Below are 21,351 nucleotides of genomic sequence, written 5' to 3'. Positions count from 1 at the left end.
TTAAGTTTTCCCTGGTCAACACTGAACGCAACAGAAAATATTATCTAGCTGAGCCCAGTGAATCCAATGAATTCTGAGGAAGAAATCATTGTTTTTTTAAGCCACTAAGTTTTGGGGTTGGTTTGTTACACAGTGATAGACAATTGCACCAGGGGATTCCCTGGTGGCTCAGATGGGTAAAGAATCCACCTGCAATGTGAGAGACCTTGGTTTGATCCCTGGGTTGGGAAGATTCCTTGGAGGAGGGCAGGGCAACCCACTCCAGTATTCTTGCTTGGAGAATTCCATGGACAGAGGAGCTTAGTGGACTCAGTTCAGGCAGGGCTCAGCTTCCATGGAAGGCTTGACCCCTTGGACTGAGACTCTGTCACTACCAGGAAGCCCTGCAGATGCTCACAGGATTAAATAGAATGAAATTGTCAAAGACACTCCCTCCTTCCCGCCATCAAAGTAGAGCAGTGAAAGACTACCAGGGAGCAGAATCTCAAGTAGAAAATAAATGAACAAATAACCTCAAAATCTTTGGGGGTTTTTGTTTTTTTTTGCTCTTTAAGGAAAAACTGACCCTCACACTTAGAGTTGCTTTGGGTTTTATTAAATCGAGGATGAGGCAGTGGATAAAAGCGAAAAATATTTTCTTACAGAGGCCACTCCCACTCAAGGTCATATACTGTGAAGGGACAGGCTGCAGTGATTTGAATGCTCCCCCTCCCACCCTACTTTCCTCTTCGTGCAGTTAAACGTTCAAGATTGATACTGTGCAGGGTCCTGTGGGGCTTCTGGACACAAGGCCTTTCTGTGTCCCCCATTTCTTTGATTATAGTAAATAATCTTCATGCAGCCTCCATGACCTTCCCTGAGTTCCAATGGGTAAATTCAAACAGTTGATAATTAGGAAAGGGAGGAGGAGTGAGACCAGGGAGAAACAGTCAAGAGCAGCCTTGGGGCAAGGTCTTGTTTCCCCATCAAGGGATTGTTGTTTGGTCACTAAGTTGTGTCCAATTCTTTGTGGCCCCATGGACTTCAGCATGCCAGGTTCCTCTGTCCTCCACCGTCTCCCAGGATTTGCTCAGACTCATGTCCATTGAGTTGGTGATGCTATCTAATCATCTCATCCTGGGCTGCTCCCATTTTCCTTTTGCCTTCAATCTTTCCCAGCATGAGGGTCTTTCCCAATGAGTTGGCCCTTTGCATCATGTGGCCAAAATATTGGAGCTTCAGCTTCAGCATCAGTCTTTCCAATGAATATTCAGGGTTGATTTCCTTTAGGATTGATCTCCTTGCATTCCAAGGGATTGTCAGGAGTCTTCTCCAGCACCACCATTGGAAAGCATCAATTCTTTGGTGCTCAGCCTTCTTTATGATCCAACTCTCACATCTGAACATGACTACTGGAAAAACCATACCCTTAACTGTGTTGCAGGGAAGAGCCAATTCCGACTCCATGATGTATCTGTTTCTTTGACTTTAAACTTTGTTTTTCGTTGTTTTTGCTATTATAATCATACATAATGATCTGCCTTGGGGAACCTTGCCCCTCTGCCTGAAGAGACTAATACATCCCTGGGCTTCCTTTGTGGCTCAGCTGGTAAAGGATCCACCTGCAGTGTGGGAGACCTGGGTTCAATCCGTGGATTGGGAAGATCCCCTGGAGAAGGGAATGGCTACCCACTCCAGTATTCTGGCCTGGAGAATTCCGTGGACTATATAGTCCACGGGATTGCAAAGAGTCAAACATGACTGAGCAACTTTCACTTCCACTTTCCCTGAGGTTGGGGCTTCCCAGGTGGTGCTAGTGGTAAAGAATCGACCTGCCAATGCAGGAGACCAGGTTTGCTCCCTGGGTCAGGAAGATCCCCTGGGGGTGGGCATGGTAACCTACTCCAGTATTCTTGTCTGGATAATCCCATGGACAGAGGAGCCTTGCAGGCTCTTGTAGCTCCATTGAGTTACAAAGAGTCGGACTCAGCTGAAGCAACTGAGCACAGGCACACACTTTCTGAGGTTGGCCATTCCAGCAGATATTTGCAAGATTGGAGAAGGCAATGGCACCCCATTCCAGTACTCTTGCCTGGAGAATCCCATGGACGGAGCAGCCTGGTAGGCTGCAGTCCATGGGGTCACTAAGAGTCGGACACGACTGAGAGACTTCATTTTCGCTTTTCACTTTCATGCATTGGAGAAGGAAATGGCAACCCACTCCAGTGTTCTTGCCTGGAGAATCCCAGAGACGGGGGGAGCCTGGTGGGCTGCCGTCTATGGGGTCGCACAGAGTCGGACACGACTGAAGCAACTTAGCAGCAGTAGCAGCAGCAGTCTTTACTTTAAGTAAGGCTTTCTTATCTCTCCTTACTATTCCTACTATTCTTACTCTTCTTACTATTCTTTGGAACTCTGCATTCAGATGGGATAGCTTTCCTTTGCCCCTTTTCCTTTTGCTTCTCTTTTTTTTCTCAACTATTTGTATATATTGTGTTTCTTTTTCTTGGGGGTGGTTTTGGGCACCGCCTCCTGTACAGTGTTATGAACCTCTGTCCATAGTTCTTTGGAACTCTGTCTATCAGACCTAATTCCTTGAATCTGTTTGTCACTTCCACTGTATAATCACAAAGGATTTGATTTAGGTCATACCTGAATGGCCCAGTGGTTTTTCCCTACTTTCTTCAATTTAAGTCTGAATTTTTCAGTAAGGAGCTCATGATCTGAGCCACAGTCAGCTCCAGGTTTTGTTTTTACTCACTGTATAGAGCTCCTCCATCTTCGGGGCTGCAAATAATGTAATCAATCTGATTTCGGTATTGACCATCTGGTGATGTCCATGTGTAGAGTTATCTCTTGTGTTGTTGGAAAGAGTGTTTGCCATGACCAGTATGTTCTCTAGGCAAAACTCTGTTAGCCTTTGCCCTCCTTCATTTTGTACACCAAGGCCAAACTTGTCTGTTACTCCAGTTATCTCTTGACTTCCTACTTTTGCATTCCAACCTCTTATGATGAAAAGGACATCTTTTTTTGGTGTTAATTCTAGAAGGTCTTGCGGGTCTTCATAGAACTGTTCAACTTCATCTTCTCTGGCATTAGTGGTGGGGGTATAGACTTGGCTTTTACTTCCTCAATTCCTCCCCCATTCTGTCCTATAAAAGCAGCTGGAATCCAGACCCCCAAAAGATGGTTATTTTGAGACATTTGTCAACCATTTTCTTCTGTCAACTGGCTTTCTGAATAAAGTCATATTCCTTGTCTCAATAGCTTGCTGCTGGGTTAACTGGCCTGTCATGCTGCAAACAGACCAAGCTTGAAATTGGAAACAAATATATTGACTTTGTTGGCAAAGTGATATCTCTGCTTTTTAATTCCTGTCTAGGTTTGTCATAGCTTTCCTTCCAAGGAGTAAGGTACCTTTTAATTTCATGACTGCAGTCACATTTGCAGTGATTGTAGAGCCCAAGAAAATAGCATTTGTCATTGCCTCTACCTTCCCTTCTTCTATTTGCCAGGAAGTGATGAGACCAGAGGCTGTGATCTCAGTTTTTTTAATGTTGAGTTTTAAACCAGCTTTTTCAATGTCCTTTTTCACTTTCGTCAAGAAGCTCTTTAGTTTTTCTTCACTTTCTGCCATTAGAGTGGTACCTTTTGCATATTTGAGGTTGTTGATATTTCTCCCAGTCATCTTGATTCCATCTTGTGATTCATCCAGCTTGGCATTTTGCATGATGTACTCTGCATATAAGTTTCATAAGAAGAATGACAATATACAGCCTTATCGTACTTATTTCCCAGTTTTTGAACCAGTCAGTTGTTCCATGTCTGGTTCATCTCAGGAGATAGGCAAGATGGTCTGGTACCCCCATCTCTTTAAGAATTTTCCACAATTTCTTTTGACCCCCACACAGTCAAAGGCTTTAGTGGAGTCAATGAGTAACAGTACATGTTTTTCTGGAAATCCTTTGCTTTCTCCATGATCCAGCAAATGTTGACTATTTGATCTCTGGTTCCTCTGCCTCTTTGAAATCTAGCTTGTACATCTTGCTTCATGTACTGTTGAAGCTTAGCTTGTTGAAGTATTTTGAGCATAATCTTGCTAGCATGTGAAATGAGCACAACTGCCTGGTAATTTGAACATTCTTTGGCATTGATCTTCTTTGGAATTGGAATGAAACTGACCTTTTCCAGTCCTGTGGCCACTGCTGAGATTTCCAAATTTGCTGGCATATTGAGTGCAGCACTTTAGCAGCAGCACCTTTTAGGATTTTAAATAGCTCAGCTAGAATTCTGTCATCTCCATTAGCTTTTTCCGTAGTAATGCTTCTTAAGGCCCACTTCACTTCACACTCCAGGATGTGTGACTCTAGGTGAGTAACCATACTGTCATGGTTATCTGGGTCATTAAGATCTTTCTTATATAGTTCCCTTGTTCTTGCCACCTCTTCTGCTTCTCTTAGGTTCTTTCTGTTTCTGTCCTTTATCGTGCCCATCCTTGCATGGAATGTTCCCTAGATATCTCCAGTTTTCTTGAAGAGATATCTAGTCTTTCCCAGTCTATAGTTTTCCTCTATTTCTTTTCATTTAAGAAGGCCCCTTTACCTCTCCTTGCTATTCAAGACATACACACAACAACATCTTTGAGATATTTCATAGATACTGAAACCTGCTCCAGGTGGGGCAAGTTAATGATTAATGATGGTATGCTGCCCACAAGCAGGTAGACCCCAGACCAGTTGGACCTGAAGGTTAATGATGCTGACTCCTAGTTACCTCACCACCAGCCCAGCAGAAGAATGTCCAGGAGCTGATCACGCCCTCTTTAAACAGTTAACATAAAACTTCTCACTATCTTCCCCAAATTGGGACCCATAGTTTTGAGGGCATGAGCTAGCTGTGGCCTGCTTTGAGGGCAAAGCACTAAAGCTATCCTTTCCTACTTCACCCAAGACTCTGTCTCTGAGATTTGATTGGCACCAGTGTATAGAGATGCTGAGATTTCCGCACCAGTATTAATGTGAGGTGGCATGGGAAGGGGTGGTGGTGGCTGGGTGTGAAGTGGTGTTGCAGACAATCTGAGGCTAGAGGAAGCCCCTTAGGGACCCTCCCTCCCCCCGCCCCCAACTGAGATCCAGTGGATCTGCGAAAGTGAAGGCAGCTCTGGGAGGAGAGAGAGGTTCCTCTTCCTTTCGACGGTAGGGTTTGGAGTTCTGTAGGTAAACTGAGTCCAGGGGCCTAGCTCTGCTTGTTGCTTGGCAGGCTCCACCTTATGCCCAAGCACAGGGCAGGCAGAGCTGGACTAACTGCTTTTCTCTTGGGGGGCAGGTGGGAACGTTAAGTGCCCAGATTGAGGAGGTGACGTTGGAGCTCAGGTGGGGAGCGCTGGGTCCCAGTCCCTCTGCAAGAAGGGACACAGAGGTCCTCTGCCAACGCGGCCTCCAGCCTCCCCGCCCCTGTCCAGTTGAGCCCGGGAGGAGCTCGGCGCGTCCCCGCCTAGAGGCGGAGCGGGGGCTGGGCCTGAACGGATTGGGCGGGGTTGGTCGGGGACGTGAGGCTGAACGGGGCCCCACACAGGCCGCGGCGGCTGGCTCGGGCCCCTAAGGTCCCAGCAGCGGCTGGAGGAGGAAGCCAAGCGGTTGAGGAGAAGGGGAGGCGGAGGAGGCCGAGGTGGAGCGCCACTCGCCGAAAACTCTCTTCCCCGGCTCAGCAGGGAAAGGTACAGCACGAGCCTGCTCCCCGATCCTCGACCCCCGGCCGCCGGCCCCATTCCGGCGCAGGCTGGGGCTGCGCCGACCGCGGGAGGGTGAGGGGCACGCAGCAGCCCCGAGGGCTCGGCCGGTCCGGGGCTCCGGCAGCTAGAGCGGCGGTCGTGCGGGAGGGCGAGGGTGTCCGGTGTTCCCGGAGGCTGGCGGGGGCGGTGGGTGCCGCGCCCCTTTGCTCGTGTTGCGGGAGGCGGCGGTCCGACCCGGTGGCGGTGGTTCCCGGGGCAGGGGCTGCGCTGGGGTGGAGGGCAGGCGGGACCCTGGGGCTGCGTGCGACAGGAGAGCACCCCGTGCGCCCGGCGGGCGTCCTCGGTGGGAGCAGACAAAGCCGGGCGCTGACGCCCCTCGACTGCTCGGGCGACCCAGAGGGTGGGCGCTGGGGAGGGAAGAGAAGGCGCCAGGGCGATGGTCGGGACTCTGGAAGAGGCTGGGCCGTCCTCCCAAAGGGCCTCCAGGCAGTCTCCTCGCGGGGGGTATGGGAGGAGTCCCCCGGACAGGGTGGGGAGCAGCTCTCTCCGAAGAGCCAACTAGGGGCTCACAGGCTGCTGTAGGTTAGGCTCCCTACCTACTCGGAAAGGGGTAGGGAGTGTTGAGTGCTCAATTTGGGGGAGGGGCTTAGAGACAGAGCCGATGAGAGGCCTGGGGACCCCCTCGGAGCTTGCACCAGGAAAAGGCATGGCCTGATAAGACAAGCGCTGTAGCTGGCAACTGTGGTGAGTTGTCCCCACAGGTTGGTTGCAGGATCTGCCGGTGGTGGCACATCCCGTGCTAGACCGCGAAGTAGGTGGGTAACTTGTCTGTGTCTGGAGCAGGCAGCAAAACGGCAGGTGTCTAGAGGGGATCATTGGAATGGGTATGCATGCATCTGAAAGTGTGTAGCGAAGGACCCACATCTGCGTTTTGCATCTTTGCCCCTCCTCCTCTTTCCTCTAGTTAGCTGGGGTCGAAGCATCCCAGTTCCTGCCTCTGGCTAATGCCTCCACTAGGATTCCAACGTAGTCTGCTCCCTGTCCCTCATTCTTCAGTTACCTCTCCTCTTGGATCATTCACAACAGTACCTTCTTAACATGCTTTGGCACCCCCCCCCCCTTCCATTTTATGACCCTCCCCCACCTTTTTTTCTTCATCCCTCATTCTCCCCCGGCTACAGATGACCTCACTTCCCTTCACAGTAATACTTCTCCAGAGAGCTGCCTGTACCTATGGTCTCTCTGTTCTTCAGCTCACTTGACCTGGCTTTGGTCCCACTGCTTCATTGAAACTGCCCTAGTAAAGGTCTCTGGTGGTTTATACTCCCCTATAAGCATATCTTCCTCGACCTCCCTTGGTCTAGATCATTCTTTGTAATGTCCTGTCTTGACTTTTGGTTTTCTTCCTCACAAACCCCCTTTCCTCCTACCAAAGCCCTTCCTTACTTGTTTTTAAGGATGACTTTTTCACACAGTTGTAAATGTTGGAGGATCCTGGGCTCTGTTCTTAGCCCCCTCCTTTCTCCTGAGTCCCTTCTATTTACGTTCCCCTCAAGCTCTCATTTTTTTCTTCTAATTTTTAAAATCATTAATTTCAAACATTAATTTACAAGCACAAATCTTAAATGTATATCATTTTCATTCTCATAATTTTATGTAGCAAATTTTATCTTCAGTTCTAACCTCTCTATCCAGCCACAGTCTAATGATTTATGATGTTATAGGTATGAAAACTTAATATGGATGAAACAGAGTTCTGACTGCAGTCCCCAAGCATGACCCTCCTGTGGCCTTCCCATCTCAGTAAAGGCCCAATAACCCACCTGCCGTCAAAGACAGGAAACTAGGTGGCATCTTTTTCCTTCTCTCCATAGTTGGTATTATAGCAAGTTCCTTTGCCAAATCTATCTCAGGCCTATTCTTCATACTCTGACTCCATGCTACTGCCCTAGGCTACTGCCCCAGGCCAAGCTATCTTTTCTGTCTTGCCTTAATACTGTAGTAGCCTCTGCCTGCTTTCCCCAAGTCTGCAATTGCCTCCTCAAATCTGTTTTAACAGCAACAAGAACAATTTAGAAAAATATTGAGTAGTCTCATTCCTCTAAGAGCCTAAACAGCTCCCTTTTGTACTTGGAGTAAAATTTCAAAGCTTTCCCCTGGCCTTTCAGGTCTCCCATGATCTGGTCACTGCTGACCTCCCCTAGGCTAATCCTGACCACTGTCCCCTTTGCATTTTTCTGACAGCCACACCTGAATCACTTCTGCCGTTTGAACACTTAAGCTTTTTCCTGCCCTGTGGCCTTTGCCTGTGCTGTTTTCTCTGCCTAGAATGTACTTCCAATGTTTTCTACTGGACTGGCTCTGCTCCTTCTTATTTTTCAGGTCTTACCTCAAATATGCCTTCCCATCATTCTTTGTAATTCATCATAGCACGTGGTTTACTTTCTTCATTGTGCTTATCACAGTTCATAACCATTTGTTGCAGCTGTCTGTTTACTTTGTGTAGCGTCCTAAGGACTGGCCCACTGTTGCATCTGGAGCATCTAGCAGAATGCCTGGAATGTAGCCAATATTCAGGAAATCTTCAGCCAGGTGGGAAGGTCAGGCAGTGCAGGAGCCCCCTGTAAATCTCAAGTGATCATAGGACTTTTATTTTCTTTCCTTGAAAGCAGTTGTGCAAATCACTGCTAGAATCTGAGGGGGCCAGTGGGAAAAGGGAAGTAGAGATGGTACAAATGGCTTAAAGGCAGGCCTGTACATGTAGTGGCAGATTGGATGGATTTGGGGGGGGGTGTGGAGTTGATGTGGATTGCTGTGGGTTGGGGATCAATGCTTTCCTTTGCTCCCTTTGGTGGAAATCCAGATTAGATCAACAGAAGGGTATGTACCTGTGTGCTTGTGTATGTTTTCTAACTCAGGAACTAGATGGCCTGGGCAGCCAGAGCTTTATTTCAGGTTACTTTCTTGGGTGACTGCTGGGTACCCAGCCTTGGGGGCAGAGAGTTGAAGGGGAGGAAGAAGCTGAGGTCTGGGGGTCTCTAGTCCTTTATCTTCCCACCCACAGCTCTCCTCTTTGCACAAAGGAGCCCAGCTGAGAAATGAGCTGTTTGGCTAGTGTTCTCAGAATGAAGTCAAGGGTCCTCAGATCTGGGGGCGGGAAGCGCAGCCTTAGTCAGGGAGACTGGTGATGGAGCAAGATAACACTGTGAGGTGAGTGCTAGACCTAGGGGCTTGGGGTTCAGATCACAACTGGGCTGGCATGCCTAGGAAAGGCTTTGGGCTGGGATAGAACGGGGAGAAAAGAGGGTGTCCTGGGTGGGAGAAATTGAGCAGAGGCCAAGAGGCTAGACCAGGGCCCTGGTATACTCACTGAGTGCCAGGCAGTATTCTAAGGACTTTGCAAATATTAGCTCCTTTCATCCTCTTAACAGCTCTATAAGGTAGGTCTTATTCCCATTTTACAGATTGGAAGACCAAGGCATAGTCATCCAGCTCAGTAGTCACAGAGGAAGGATTTGAACTTAGGCAATCTGGCTTCAGAATCCATGCTCTAAGTCACTCTACTCGGTCACTTCTTTCTTACCTCTCAGACATGTGAGCTGAAGTCTTTTCACCAAGTGTTTTTTTTCCTGCTCCCAAAGGTGCTTGGCCTTGGGGCTGGAGAGGTAGGAAAGAAGTCAAACCCTCTAAGGTAGAAGGGGTCCTTACTCAGAGTGGGTGGCTGAGTCTGTCTGTTTCATGCCTCTCCTTTTCTTCTAGGAGGGGCATTGTGCCCAAGCCAAATAGGGTGTCATGCATAATGCGATTTTGGGGAGCTAGGGAGGACATTTTCTTCTGGTACAAAAACAGCTCCCTGCTTGAGATGCCACCATTAGAATGTCACGTCTTTGATTCAGCATTGCCCCATTGCCCTCTTCATCTGCCTGTGGGGACTCCAGAGAGGTCAGATAGGAGCTCTGCAGATAAACTAGCCTATTCTGGATTCAATCTAGGATGTTATGAGGTGGAGGTTCAGACTTGACCTTGGGAAACCTGGATGGGGGTCTAAGTAGAGCTGGGTTGAAGGTGGGAGCAGAGCTGGGGGAACAGAGAAATGGGAACTGAAAAGAGCTTACTCTACTTCAGTATTGGCCCTGTCCTTACTTCTTTCTGTGTCTGTAAAATGAGAGTCCAGAGACTTTTTTTCTTTGATCCCCAGAGGCTGTGGAAGCCAGGAACTCCTTGAGGTCCATGCTTGAATACCTTCTTGAAGACCCAGGGCAAAGGAGCAAGGACTTCTCATGGGATGCCAGCCTGCAGGAACTGGGCCAGAAAGGAGGGGGTGGGCAGGAGGGTGTGGCAGCCCTGTCCTTTGAGGCTTTTCTGTTTGGTCATGAGGATGCCTCGGGGCAGGTGACTTGGCCTTCCAGGGGCCTGGCTAAATAGGCAGAAAAAAGGTTTGTTGACCACACAGGGATGGAGTCTCCTTGTTCCACATTCTAACCCCAGGTTTTAGGGGATCTGCTTATCTATCACAGCAGACCTCCCAGTCCCCCAGGAAAAGAGGGAGATTCGGAGGCATTCTCTTCTGCATTTTCCACATTGTTGCTGGAAGCTAATTAAGCCCATGTTTCTGAGGAGTGCTTCTTCTCTGAAGTATGCAATGGGCTTGTCCACCCTGCCCGAGTCCTTGTCTGCTGAGTTGAGGTGAAGACAGGCTAGAGCTGAGTGTGGACTTCCCAATAACTGGCCCTGGGCCTTGTTACCTGGAACTGGCACCTGACATCTGTGCCCCATCCCGGTGCTTGGAGCCACTGGGAACACAGGACTGGGTCCCCACTCATCAGGATAAGAGTGAGCCAAGCCAGATGTGATATAGTGGAACGTGGTTCAGAACAGCTTCTTGGAGGAGGTGGTGCTTTAAGGGGCCTTTGAAGTCCTGGGTGGCTTTGGCCAACACAGGATGGGATGGTTTTCCTGAGGTGGAGCAGGAGCCCAAGCCTGGACAAGTCAGTTGAAGCACTGATTGCCAAGTCACTGAGTCTAGACTTGATTCACTAGGCCCCCAAGGAGCCGTCGAAGCTTGCCATGAATGCAAGGACTTGATTACATCAGTGGTCTATAAAAGTATTTCTCAAACTCTAGCATACATGTGGGTCATCTCGGCAGCTTGTTAATAATAGTCAGGTTCCATTTCAACAGGTCTGGGATGGGGCCCAAGATTCTGCATTTCTAACAAGCTCCTGGTTGGTGTGGTGCTGCTGGCTTATGGGTTATCTTTGTGTAGTGAGGGTTGAGACTGGGGACTTTGGGCCAGGCAGATGCAGGGATGGGCACAGATCAGGTGAGACCTGAAACAGGTAAGTGAGACTGTCTTGGCTCCTGCGGACTGTGTTGGGGGAGGTGTAGAGACTACTTGTATGAGGGTAGGGCAGAGGGGAGTTATGAAGAGGGTATGGGATGGAGGGGCTACTCTGTTGGGAGGTGGGGCCAAGTGAGGGGCTTCTGGGAACTTGGGTCTCAGACTGGGAACACAAGCCTGATTTCTAGGTTGCCAGACTTTGAGGAGCTCCCGAAACCATGAGAAAGTATCTTAGGTGACTGCCCCAGGGCAAGATGACACGTGGGTAGCATGTTGGGCATCTTATCTCTCCCCACAGCCAAGCTGGCCTATGGTTAGCCAATCTGGGGTGAGCACCCTTCCTCTAGCCAGGGTGTGGCCAAGGAGATTAGGGAAACAGCTGACTCCAGCCCTAGACATGCCATCTTCTCCTCAAAGCCCCGAAAGTCTCCCCAGTTGCTGAGCCATTACCCCCCAGCAAGTAACCCTTATCGCTGCCTGGCCTGTGTGAGTCCTTGAAGCTGCCCTGATGGTTGCATGAGTTGCTGTTGGGCCACGTGGGCGTGGGGAGGCGTGAATGCTTCTCTCTGCTCTGCCCCTGGCTGGGTCACTACAAGCAAGTGACTGCTCTGCCTTGAGGCCTCAGTTTCCTGTCAATTGAGGGATTCAGTCTCCTCCCGGGGGAGCAGTGGGGAGAGTTGCAGGGTTTGTTGAATGGAACACTGCATCTTCCCAGAATGGCAGCTTAATACATTTTAATCCTGATTACTACTGAAACTCATGTGCTAAAGATGGAGTACAGAGAGTGATTTGCCTAGAAGAGCTGTCCAGCTTGATTTGGGGGAGTCTCCCAAGACCCCTTGTTCTCTGGGCTTTGCATAGCCTGAAAGGTAGTATCTGAGGCCCCTGGTCAAGGAGGTCCCTCTAGACCCTAGCAGAAGTGTAGGTAGTCACCCTACCCAAAGGAAGGTAGGAAGTTCAGTTCAGTCGCTCAGTCATGTCTGACTCTTTGCGACCCCATGAATCGCAGCGTGCCAGGCCTCCCTGTCCATCACCAACTCCCAGAGTTTAACCAAACTCATGTCCATCGAGGGACATGAGTTTCCTGTCAATTGAGGGATTCAGTCTCCTCCCTGGGGAGCAGTGGGGAGAGTTGCAGGGTTTGTTGAATGGAACACTGCATCTTCCCAGAATGGCAGCTTAATACATTTTAATCCTGGATTACTACTGAAACTCGTGTGCTAAAGATGGAGTACAGAGAGTGATTTGCCTAGAAGAGCTGTCCAGCTTGATTTGGGGGAGTCTCCCAAGACCCCTTGTTCTCTGGGCTTTGCATAGCCTGAAAGTAGTATCTGAGGCCCCTGGTCAAAGGAGGTTCCTCTAGACCCTAGCAGAAGTGTAGGCAGTCACCCAACCCAAAGGAGGGTAGGAAGTTCAGTTCAGTCGCTCAGTCGTGTCTGACTCTTTGCGACCCCATGAATCGCAGCATGCCAGGCCTCCCTTTCCATCACCAACTCCCAGAGTTTAACCAAACTCATGTCCATCGAGTTGGTGATGCCATCCAGCCATCTCATCCTCCGTCGTCCCCTTCTCCTCCTGCCCCCAGTCCCTCCCAGCATCAGAGTCTTTTCTAGTGAGTCAGCTCTTCACATGAGGTGGCCAAAGTACTGGAGTTTCAGCTTCAGCATCATTCCTTCCAAAGAACACCCAGGACTGATCTCCTTCAGAATGGACTGGTTGGATCTCCTTGCAGTCCAAGGAACTCTCAAGAGTCTTCTCCAACACCACAGTTCAAAAGCAGCAATTCTTTGGCACTCAGCTTTCTTCACAGTCCAACTCTCACATCCATACATGACCACTGGAAAAACCATAGCCTTGACTAGATGGACCTTTGTTGGCAAAGTAGTGTCTCTGCTTTTGAATATGCCATCTAGGTTGGTCATAACTTTCCTTCCAAGGAGTAAGGTAGGAAGAGCAGACACTAAAGACACTGGTTCTGCTGCCCTGGGCAGTGCCAAGAGGGGCTTTCAGGCTGAGCTCCCAAAGTGTCACTCATAACTCCTAAAAGGGGACCCCGTGCTCCCCTCCTTGATTCCTACCCATGGTCTCCCTGCTGTGCAGGCTGTCCTGAAGGGTGGACTGTTGCACTTAGTCGTCGTGTCTAACTCTCTGTGACCCCATGGACTGTAGCCCGCCAGGCTCCTCAGTCCATGGGATTTCCTAGGCAAGAATACTGGAGTGGGTTGCCATTTCCTTCTGCAGCTGGAACCTGCATCTCCTGCTTTGGCAGGCTGATCCTTTACTGCTGAGCCACCAGGGAAGCCTGAGGGGTTGGGAGGAGGAAGTGTTTCTCAAAGACTGTTCTGAGAAGCCTCAAGGTTTCAGGGGACAAACAAGGGTAGAAACTGGAAAAGCCACTCTACAACTCTGTGGGAGATTCAGAATGCATTTAAAAGACTCTGACAAGTCCTGTAGAAAAGAAACTGGTATTTCCTAAACTGATTTGATCATAGAAAGAAAAATTTTTTGAAGACATCCTAATAATGACTAACTGACCAATAAAACACCTGATGGGAGGGGCTGATGTGGGAGGATGTTGTTCCATGAGAGACTGTAAACATGGGTGATAGGTGGGCCCAGAAGTGCCAGGGAGGGGAGGTAGGATGGAGCAATAGCTTCCCGGGAGAGGTGGACTTGGTGGTGTGGGTTCAGTTTGGACAGTCAGTGGAAGAAAAGAGCACTGTAGAGGGAGGGATGGCCAGGAGGGGACTGGGGCCCAGAACCAGTCCTGGGTTCTAGGACTCAGGTTCTAGGAAGCTTTGCTTCACTTGGTGGGTGGGCAAGGGACCCAACAGTAGCCAGGCCTGAGTCTTAGGGATTCTGGGAGGGCCTCCTACCCCATCATACCCTGCTGTCTTCTTGCCCTACAAGTTCTCTCCCATCCTTTAATCTCAGAGAGTGGGATTGTGATTCCTGGGCAACAGGCTAAAACCTCTCTATGCCTCAGTCTCATTGGTACTGTGAGGATAATGCTATCTCCCTTTTAGGGTTGTGTAACACCCAGATTCTTGTTGCCTGCTCTTAGTGTGATTGACAGGGCTGCAGGCAGTGTCTCCAGGAGGATCCAGGGAAGCAGACTGTCAGAGATTTGAAAGGCACAAAGGTCAGGAAAAGACTCTGATGCTGGGAGGGATTGGGGGCAGCAGGAGAAGGGGACGACAGAGGATGAGATGGCTGGATGGCATCACTGACTCAATGGACATGAATCTGAGTGAACTCCGGGAGTTGGTGATGGACAGGGAGGCCTGGTGTGCTGCAATTCATGGGGTCGCAAAGAGTCAGACATGACTGAGCGACTGAACTGAACTGAACTGAAGGTCAGGAGAGAGCGTTGATAGGGCCCACATGGGTTTTTATTGTTGATGGCTCATTATGTTGACCTCGCAAACAAAGAATAAAATCACAGTGATCCTTGAAATGACCAAGTTGCCCAAATGACATTGTTTTCTCACTGGCCTACCTTCTCAAAGCTATGAGACCACCAGATTCCAGACCTCTGGCTACGTGACCACAGGACTCAACTACAGGCTAAAAATTAACCATCCCTTCAGAGAATTTTTCATTGGTGGGGTATAAGAAAGACCCTGTCAGAATTCTCCTTAAGGGCCAGTCACCCTCTCGTTTCACTCTAATAAATTTCCCTTTTCTTGCCTGACAGTCTGGCTTGCTCTCTTTTTCTTTGCACTCACCTTGAGGCTTGGGGTAGGGTCTTGATTAGAACAGAAGAGTGATCTGGAAGGGCGAGAGAAGGAGTGAGTGAGGACTGGCTTTCTAGGGGAGTGGCTAGCAGGGTGGGGATATCTGGGCAGAAGGTGGAGGTTTCACATGCCCTATGGGCCAGGTCTGGGTGTGGGAGTCTTGGGGTCCAGTGGGAGTGTGCAGAAGACAAAGGGCCTGCAGGCAGGGAAGAGGTGTCAGGGACCTGTCTTCATTCATTAGGCCACTGGGAACCATTGAAGGCTTTTGGGCAGTGCAGTGGTTTGATCAGAACAGTGTTTTAGTAAGAAAAGTGGCTGGGTGTGATGGTGGGTGAGGAGTACAGGACTCCCTACTGGGCTTCCTAAGAGAATTGCTGTGCTCTTTCATGTCTCAAGCATGGGGCCAGGGATGAGTGAACTGCTCATAGTCATTTTCAGAGCTCTGAGTCATTTTCCCAAAAGGTTAAGAATCTCACTTTTGTCACTTTCTCGGAAGGGGTGTCTAAAGTGTAAGACAGGGAGAATCCCTGGGCCTGTGCTCCTCCTGCCTCCCCTGTAGCTGGGAGAGGAGGTCAGTGAGGTCACCTTTCCTTGCCCCTTGTCACACCTCATTTCCTCTGAGGTGTGAGGACTCTGTTCAGCAGCTCAGGTGGAGGTGATGGAGGTGATGGTATGGCATTTCAAACAACGATCCAGAAATTGCCATAATAGTGCATGTGGGTAAGAGCCCTACTTGCTGACAACAGCTCTCAGGGAGGCCCTGGGTGCTCAGTGAGCTTTCTTACCCAGTTCAGCTGCACCCTCTTCTTCCTTTGCCCCTGTTTCTTTCTTCTTCAACTAGGCAGGAACCCAAGGTTTCTCCTGCTCTCTCTAAATCAGGAGTCAGTAGGAGGGGATGAAGAAAAACATTTGGATTCAGCCAAACCAGGATGACTTAGCTGTGTTGGGGCAGGTAAATTCAGTACCCCTGCCTCTCAGTCTAGGTTCCATTAAAAAAAATAACTTATTTAGTTTTGGTTGCACTGGGTCTTCACTGCTGCCGTGGCCTTCTCTCTAGTTGTGGTGACTGGGTGCTAGTCTGAAATTGTGGTGCCTGGACTTGTCGTTGTGGTGGCTTCTCTTGTTGGAGCAAGGGCTTTAGGCATGCAGGCTTCAGTAGTTGTAGCTCTTGGGCTCTAGAGCACAGGCTCAGAAGTGGTGGCATTCAGGCTGAGTTGCCCTGTGGCATGTAGGATCTTCCCAGACCAGGGATCGAACCCATGTTTCCTGCATTGGCAGATAGATTCTTTAGCTGCTTCTTGGGGGAGGGTGTTAAGGAAGGTTTGATTTAAGACCAAGAGAAGCAGCACTTGGAAATGAGTTGTAATTTATTAGGAAACAGAACAAAGAACCCAGCCACCTTCTGCAGCCTTGTCTGAGGCCCTGATGGACACATAATTCCTCTCCTTGTGGTGCATGGGGCATGAGCTATTTCCCAAAGATGGGAATGCTGGCAGTGCCAGCAAGTAGCATGATTGGGTCTCAAATCTGGGTTCTAGGACATCTGGTTTGATGCCCTTTTCTCAAGTCACAGACCCCTCAGAGCCTATCTCCACACCTTCAGCCATGCCTTCCTACCCACAACCAGACCTATTCCCCAGGCCAGTCCAGCCCAGCCCCACCCCAAACTACTGACTCCAGGGAGAGAGGGCTGATGGGTGCTCTCAGTGGACAGGCAAATAGCTAGACCTTAAGTCTGCTAAGTAGGAGACACACAGGACCACCAGTGGGCAAATGTTCATAGCAAAGACTTTTTAAGTGAGGTCTTTAAGTGTTGAACGCACATATCTCTTTTACTTTCTTCTGTTTTGGAAAATTAAAAAATCATATACACTTAGTGCAAAACTTTGAGTTAATCTGAGAAAGTAACTCAAGAAAAGATGATGAATTTGATTCATTCTCTGGCTTTAAGAAAGAGTAAAATCTGAGCCTTAATATCTTAGTATATTTTAGATTGCCAGATGACAGGTTGTGGAACCTCTCTGAAACTCACTCAGTTTTGTCCTCTGTAGAAGGGGGATATTGACATGATTAACCTAAACATTCCATGCCAAATGCTTGGCATTGCCCTCTGTACCTCAGACATACTCAGTGAAAAATAGTGGTAACAGCGATGATATAATTATAAGAACAGACTTTTCTTGATTCTAAAAGCTGGTGAGTTTTTAAGTTTGTCTTTGAACTCAACAAAAGAACTTGAAGAATATATTTATTGTCTAAGCTCAGTGTTTAAACTCTGTAGGTGTTTTAGGGATTAAATCATGGGGCCCACATATGCATTTTGAAATGAACACCATTGGCTTTTCTGACTTGGTTCCAGCTCTTTCTGAGGCTGGCAGGTGATAGCAAGGGTGGAGGGTGGTGGTGTTCTGCTTCAGGGTTGAACTTTATGAAGAGCTCTTTATTGGGTGATCCTGTATAAGGAGAGCACAGTTAAACCACCTTGGAGTTACCAGGAGAGGAAAATCTTGGGCCAGAGAGAAGAGGTGACTGTTTAGAGGGAATTATCATTTAGCCGCTCTTAGAACTTTCTTTTGTGCTACCAAAATCACTATCCTTGTCACTATTTATGGAGGGTAAAACCAAGGGCAAAGGGCTGTGGTCTGGCAAGCCTTAAGTCAGTCCCCATGGGACCCACAGCCCACCTGACTAATGCCTTGGCCAGGAGGCGAGTGGCCTCTGGGCAGCAAGTTTTGGCAGTGTAGCTAGCCCTGGGTGCCTGGTACAGTTTGTACAGTGCCACTGTGTGGGGAGGGGTAAGACAGAAGTGCCAGATCGAGGACTGTCCTCAGGCCTGCTGCTCTGGGAGGCTGACCGAGGGCCTGAGAGGTGGGCAAGTGCAGGGTAGAGAGCTGAGCTGGGCATTGACAAGCCTGCTTTGCCCTTCACTCTGTCTGGGTGTCCTCTGTCACACCTGTGAACGTTTCTGAGCCTGTTTCCTCATCTTTTAAATGGGCACCAGGGTGTTTGGGAGGATTAAATGATGCCATGAATGGAAAGTGCCCAGCACAGGGCCCGGCACACGAAGGGCTCAATTAATAGAGATTTGCTCTGGGGTTTATTTAGTAACTGGACGGTGGAGAGATGTTTTCTTCATGATCATGCCTGCCACCTGTGCTCTGTGATAAACCATGTTGAGTTTGGGGGTGATGAGCAGAGAAGAGGGAGCTTTGCAGGAAGGGAGCTTTGCAGGAAGGAGCCTCTTCCTGCAAATGCTGCCTGAACCAGCAAAAGCCTTGGATATCTCAACTATGCCATTAGGAGCCTGAGTCCTGCGCTGAGTAGAATGGGGACCCCACCCGTAGCTTGGGAGCCCCACCTGTGGCTCCAGAGCCTCTCTTAGAGAGGAAAATCTTTCCTTGAGAGAGCCATGAGTGGGGTCCCCACTCTACTTAGAGAGCCCCCCACCCCCTCGGGGCTGGAGCTAAAGCACAGATCGGCTTTGTGCAGAGTCACGAGGGGCAGGCAAGGGGGAACTGCGCCTGGCCGAGCTGCCTCACAAGCCTCAGTTCTTGTCAGTGATTTTGAAAGAGTCATTGGAAACTGCTGACTGTGCTGACTTCCTTCCCTCCAGAACTATGAGGCTGCGGCTCCTGGCAGGGAGAGGGGAGAAGCCCTGCCGGGAGGCTACCTCTTCATCTGCCAGCTCACACCTCCTTGGCCTCAAGTGCCCTGTCTTCTGAATGGGTGGATCTCCATGTGGGCACATTAGCTCAGGTCAGGGGCTGGGTAAGGCCACGCCTGCAGGTGATGCCTTATGCAGTGGGGCTGGGAGAGGGGCCCTCGGCTGTGTGGGGGCAGGCTCAGCCCTGCGATGGGAGGTGGCCCGGAGAAGCATTCCTAACTCTCCTGAAGCCCCAAGGAAAGAACTGGGCTCTGGAATCAGGCCACCAGGGCCCTTCTCTTGCCTGTGGGTCCCTGAACCAATTTTTGTCTTTCTTACTTCACAGGCTTGTTGTGAGGGGGAAAGGAGACGACCAGTTGACAGAGAACTTGTAAGGGTTGGTCCTGGTGTCATGATTGGCCACCCAAGTCATCCTGACCCCATCCTTGCTCTCACTCCCACATCCCTTCACTCAGCAAATCCGTAGGACGTCACCACAGCATTTGTAGGCTCTGGCCCCCTCTTGCCTCTCACTTCCTCTGCTCTGGTGTCACTCTGTCAGAGAGGCTTCCCTGACCTCCCCATACAGAGCAGCTGCCTCTCCCCTTATCTGCTTTGCTCTGTGGCACCTGTCACCCCTGGCGACTCAGACAGTAAAGAATCTGCCTGCCAGTGCAGGCGATGTGGGTTCGATGCCTAGCTTGGGAAGATTCCCTTGGAATGGCAACCCATTCCAGTATTTTTACCTGGGAAATCCCATGGACAGAGGAGCCTGATTGACTACACTCCATGGGGTCGCAAAGAGTTGAACACGACTGAGTGAATAACACAGACACACACAGACACACATACACGCATGCACACACACGCATACACCTGCCACCCCAATCCTTGACGGGGAGGCATCTGGCTGTTTCTCTGCAAGAGCCTGTCACAGAGTAGCACTCACTCAACTTTACTGTTGTTTTTATTGTGGTAAAATACACAAAAAATTTATCACTTTATCCATAACATGCAGCTCAGTGGCTTTTAAATATATTCACCTTGTTGTGCTACCATCACCACTAAAACTGAAATTCTGTACCCTTTAAACACTAACTCTGTTTTCCCCCACTCCCCTGTCCCTGACAACTCCCATTGTACTTTCTGTCTCTCTGAAGTTGACTACTCTTCGTACCTCATATGAGTGGAATCATATAGTACTTGTCCTTTTGTGACTGATTTATTTTACTTAGCATCATGTCTTCAAGGTTCATCCATGTTGTTGTGTGTATTAGAATTTCCTTCCTTTTCAAGGCTGAATAACATTCCATTGTATGCAGTTACCACATTTTGTTTATTCATCCATTGATGGACGCTTGAGTGGATTCCATCTTTTGGCTATTGTGAATAATTCTGCTATGAAGGAGGGGGAAGCTACATCTTGAGGGAAGCAAAACATATATCCCTCCAAAAACTTGAGTGGGAGCCCAAGATCCATTAGAGAACAGATGTGATGACAATACCCATTTTGCAGATGAGAAAACAGAGTCTTCCCTGGGTCACTTAGAGTTAGACCTCATCCCTGCACTCTGGGTCCTCTCTGAGGGTTTTTCCTGTGAACCATGGTTTCCATGAAAACCATGGTGTTAAAGGTAGTCCCAAAGGAGGAAACTATTTAGCAAGCTGAGTCATCAAGGGAAACACAAAAGTGTGTGTGTATATGTGTGTGTGTGTGTGTCGGGGGGTGTTGGGAACAGAAAGACAAAGGAGGATGAGGAGAGAAACAAAAGGTGTCTTCCTGGGGTTCCCCAAGGGCCATGGTGACTTGGGTGCCTCAGAACAGGGCTGGTATGGTCTTGAGGCTGATTTTCTCTCCCCAGATTCAGCCCTTCCCAGGGTAGTGAGTGACTATGAGTACCATGTCCCATCAGCCCTCCCCTGCCCATGGCCTGATTCACGTCACCAAGGGCAGTCTCACACCAGTGTAGTCACTGGCGTAGTAACCAGCTCTGTGGTCTCTTATACTTCTGTAGTTAATGGCTTCCTAGAGGGGTGGTTAGAGTTGGGATGTCAGGTCCTGCTCAGAAGGAGGGAAATTCAGGCCATGAGGTCTCATCCTAAGGGTTGCTAAAGGGAGCCACAGTGAAACCTGTGCCTTTAGGACTTTGCTGGGGACACAGGACATTGGCTAATAGGGTCCGGGGTCCTGGCTGGCCTCATTCAAGGTACGGGTTGTGGATGTTGGCAATTTGATCTCTGGCAGTTCGATGTCAGAGCATGATCCACTCATTTTTGCTGAAGGTGGGCGGGATTTCTAGGATGGATTCCCTGGTTCCACTGCCAGCTGAGCTTTATGCCCATCAAAAAGACCCTATCCCTTCCCTGACTTCTCCCCTTCCTTTTTTCCCCTCCTCCACCCCTTCTCAGGTAGCCTCTGGTTTGTGTTTCTGCAGGCAGCTATAAGCTGGGTTCTTAAAACAATTCACTTAGTCTATCCCACCTTGCAGAGTATCAAGGGAAATATGAACTAGCCAGAGCACTCACCCCCCAGGAATGCCTTCCCGTCCTGCCTACCAGTGCCTTCGTGGGTCATGCCTTTGGCTCTGACAACCCCCCAAACACTGAGTTTAGGGCTGTCTTTTTTCCATGCAGTGCAGGCTCCCCACTTCTCTTCTGAAAAAGGCTTACAAGGCCTTTTAAAATTGTGCTTTTAGGGACTTTACGCATTTGGTTACAGGAAAGAAATGTGGCTAATAAAGACATTATGCTTGGAGAAAAGTCTAAGTGCCAAGAAGGAAGATGTGGCCCCTAGAGCCCCTTCCCCATGTTGGCCTGGGAGGGGCAGAGAACACTGCCGGTGGGAGGGCTCTGCAGAATGCAGCCCACATGCTTTGTCTCTTTCATTGATTGAGCTTACAGTTGGCAAATGGCCACCATA

General features: G+C 49.4%; 1 protein-coding gene across 5 annotated transcripts in view; it reads left to right on the top strand.

Moving 5' to 3' along the window:
• The first annotated feature begins 5,474 nt into the window (after positions 1–5,474).
• SMOX (spermine oxidase) overlaps positions 5,475–21,351 on the top strand; it is a 36,128-nt gene continuing 20,251 nt past the window's right edge. For 2 of the 5 annotated variants that reach the window (XR_011248196.1, XM_069548045.1), the window contains exon 1: positions 5,498–5,695. The gene's annotated coding sequence lies outside the window, so the exon portion shown is untranslated. Of the gene's footprint in view, positions 5,696–21,351 lie in introns of all 5 variants that reach the window. The other 3 variants (XM_069548046.1, XM_069548047.1, XM_069548048.1) reach the window with 3 other exon arrangements.

The sequence above is a fragment of the Ovis canadensis genome, chromosome 13 (genome assembly GCF_042477335.2).
Source record: "Ovis canadensis isolate MfBH-ARS-UI-01 breed Bighorn chromosome 13, ARS-UI_OviCan_v2, whole genome shotgun sequence".
NCBI classification, from domain to species: Eukaryota; Metazoa; Chordata; class Mammalia; order Artiodactyla; family Bovidae; genus Ovis; species Ovis canadensis.
Note: the sequence above shows the minus strand (reverse complement) of the source record. Positions and strands in the feature narration are given on the sequence as shown.